The following is a 4,060-nucleotide window of genomic DNA, read 5'->3' on the forward strand; positions in this document are numbered from 1 at the left end:
CATTTGAACCTCTTAATACAGTCACCAAACACTCTACTTGCCTTGCATTCAAATCTGCTGCAATGATGACCGGCAAAGTATTCTCTTCGCCTAAATATACATACCTCAAGTGCGGTGGTAGAGCTTTAAGCTCCAATTTCGGTGCCTCCACAATAGATGGTCTTGTGGGTGGGGACTCGCGATTCTTCATGTCTAGCTCATACTTCTTTGGTTTGGACCGGTATTCACACCTATCAAGTGCGGCTACCAACTTATCATACTCTTCAATACCATCACTATCAAAATTCATCATGACTGCTGCTAGTGCCTCAACACCTAATTGCTCTTCAATTTGCACTTCTGACCCATTCTCCACTCTGTAAGTTATAGCAGATATTGTTTGTAGCTCACCATTCTGCTTCATGGATCTACAGATATTGAAAGTTGTTTCTTCATTGTTCAGTCTGAACTTCATCTGTCCCTTTTCCATATCAACCAATGCACGCCCTGTGGCAAGAAATGGTCTCCCAAGGATGATGGGAACCTCAAAATCAACCTCACAGTCAAGAATCACAAAATCCGTCGGAAAGATGAAAGACTCTACTTTCACTAGCACATCTTGGAGCACACCTATGGGCCTCTTCACAGTCCGATCAGCCATCAGTAACCGCATTGCAGTGGGCTTTGGATCCCCCAGACCAACTTCTTGTAAATAGATAAAGGCATGAGGTTGATGTTAGCACCAAGATCACACAATGCCTTAGCAAAGTGTAATAACCCTATAGTACATGGGATCGTGAAAGCACCAGGGTCTTCCTTCTTCTGTACCAGAGATCTTGTAGCAATAGCACTACAATGCTGCAATCTATCATCATCTTCAAAACTCACAGACCTTCCTTTGTAACCATATCTTTCATGAATTTTGCATATCCAGGCATTTGCTCCAAGGCTTCTATCAAAGGGACATTGATAGAAAGTTGCTTCAACATAGTGATAAACCTGCGATATTTACCATCTTCAGTCTTCTTCACTAACCTCTGTGGAAAAAGGTGGTGGAGGTCTAGGTATGGGGACCACTTCTGAGGTATCTCCACTTCTTGTTCTGTCACAACCTCCGATTTCTCTCTAACTTCCACCACATCGTCTTCTTTTCTAATCTTGGTATCCACCACAGACGGCATAGGTGGATCTATGGTTTGCTTACCCCCTCGAGTAGCAATTGCCATACAATGGCCATCATTCTTTGGATTCTGGATGGTGTTGCTAGGAAGAGTGCCAGGTTGACGCGGGTTCACTATAGTAGACAAATGCGTCATCTGCTACTCTAGAGCATCAACCTTTTGACCAATACCAGATAAGTCGTTTCTCATCTCCTTCACATTCTCATCAGTCGCATCAAACCTCTCATCATCTTCTGCAGCATATCTTCTATACGCGTCATATTACCTCCAGCTTCCCTAGCACCAGATTCCCAATTTTGAGGGGGAACATAAGGTCCAACCCGATTGTTTCTATTGCCATAGTTGTTCTTGTTGTAGTTGTTGTCGCGATTGAAGTTTCCATCTTGGACATAGTGACCCTCGCGGTTGTAGTTTCCATAGTTCCGACCTTGGTTCCCTTGACCTTGGCGCCAATTCTCCGTGTTGGATCTTTGGGCATTTGGTCGGAAACCCCCTGTCTGATCGTTCACCGCATAAGTGTCCTCTTCATAGTAACACTCCTCAACTGGTGGTGGGGGTCTAGTTAAGTAGTTTACAGCATTTACCTTTTCTGCTCCTCCACTCACATGCTTCAATACCAACCCCAACTCTGTCCTCATCTGTGCCATCTCCTCTCGAATATCATCTGCAGAGTTAACAGTTGCATTATGAACAGCAAAAGTGTTTCTCCCAGTATCTGACCTCCTAATGCTCCACGCTTTATTGTTGCGAGAGATCCTCTCCAATTTTTCAACAATTTGTGCATATGTACAATCACCATATGAGCCTCCAGCAATAGTGTCAAGTACTGCTTTATTGTTATCATCCTGTCCTCGGTAGAAATATTCCTTCAGTGACTCATCGTCAATACGGTGGTTTGGGACACTTCTTACGAAAGCAGTGAATCTGTCCCACGAGCTACTCACAGACTCTCCAGGTAATGCCACAAAATTGTTGACCCGATCTTTGTGATTGAGCTTCTTAGACACTGGATAGTACTTTGCTTTAAACACCTCTGCTAGTTGGTCCCATGTGAAAATTGAGTTATAAGGAAGCTCATTGAACCATACTGCAGCATCACCTGTCAGTGACAGAGGGAACACTCGTAATCCAATGACATTCATATCCAAGTCTGGTCTACCTACACAACTTTTGCAAACAACCCTTAGCTTGGCCAAGTGAGCATGTGGATCCTCCGATGGCGATCCTGAAAATAAGCCTCTTGCTGTAAGCATCTGCATCAAACTACTAGTCACCACAAATGTGTGCCCTGGAGGTAGAGGAGGTAGGACAATGGGTCCATCGGAGTCTGCTATGTCGATGTTGCCCCGATAGCTGTCATGTTGTTGTGGGCCTGGTGAACCATGCACTCTCACTGCACTAGGTCACAAGGTATGTGAGATTTCACTAGTAGGTTCTTTTCATCCACTAGGTCCCTAGAATTCAATCAGATTTTTTATTCTCTATATCTTGTTTAGACGTAGGGTTTCTAAAACCTTGGAAAATTGTTATGAGATAGTTGTTTAGTATTCTTAATCAAATTATCATGTTTTTGTGGAAGCGTTGCTTAGTTCATTGCATGAAACTCAGAACCCTAGTTGTGCTGATTCTCCTAGTTCATGAATTACACTTCCTAGGTGATACGCTCAAATTACACCTCCTTTCAGAAGCATAAGCGATCGTTATCAAGTAAAGAACCCAACTTGTAGGTTGGGGTCGATCCCACGAGGAAAATGGTTCAGACTTTACTTTTAACCAACAATTATATTCAATTAGTCAAATTATTTCCAGAAACAGGTAATAAAAGAGGGGTTGTGCTTGTGTGAAACAAATAGTAAGAACTTAATAAGTAATCAATAATTAAACTCAACTTTGGTTGTTATCAAGATAAGAGAAATAACTAGGGTATACGTGTTCCCCACAATCTCATAACGCAGCAATCCTAGTAATAGCAATCATTTTCTAGTGTATTACAGGCAAAGTGATAAGTTAGGTATCTCTAAATCCTTGGTCCGACATCTAGAGAATTTCACCCCGCACCTTGGTCCGGCTACGTGTGTATAATTTACTAACCCTTACATTTACCTCATATTAGACATCATAATCGATGTTTGGCTTAGTTATTACTTCGCACCAATCGACACTAGCCTATTAGATAGTATCACACTAAATCTATGTTGATAATTCTTTTCTTGTTAATTACCTCTTTGGTCCGGCAAGTAGTAACAAGGCAAGTTCTAACGTTGGCCACCGTTAAAAAGATATCTAAACGAAAGAATTATCAATGCATGCAAAATACTAGTCAAGAATTGCTTATTTACTATTCATACTTTGTTAATCGATCATGGTTCCCACAACCATAGTTGTGGATTTAGTTACTCATATTAACAAGAACACAATTCATAATTGTAGATGAAGAAATCATGAACATACGTAGAGAAAATAATAAACTCAGAAATTTTACTTGAATTGCAAAGCCAAAATCTTCAAAACGAACTTGGGAAATCAATAATTTCTAGAGTTGCAAATTAATCTCCAAGGTTACAAAGTAAAAATAGAATAATAATGTCTAACCCCCAAAAACGAGGTTTACATGTCCTATTTATAGAAAACAAATCCTAAATAAAAAAGGAAACAAATTAAGGAAAGTTTTGTTCAGGTACGCGTCTTCAATCCACGAGACCGACTTACGGACCGTCGATGGATCTACGGTCCGTAAGTCCCTTCCGTCACTCGAGACTTAGAAAATATTTCAGCTTCCAAAAATCAACTTCTCTGACGGACCAACAGTACGGACCGTAGATCGACCTACGGTCCGTCAATCCCCTCCGTAGCTCCATACTTAGAATCTTCAAAAATCAGGTACTGGAACCCTCGCAGTC

This window comes from Solanum verrucosum, unplaced genomic scaffold (assembly GCF_900185275.1).
Source record: "Solanum verrucosum unplaced genomic scaffold, falcon-dt-bn FXZP01000007.1, whole genome shotgun sequence".
Lineage (NCBI taxonomy): Eukaryota > Viridiplantae > Streptophyta > Magnoliopsida > Solanales > Solanaceae > Solanum > Solanum verrucosum.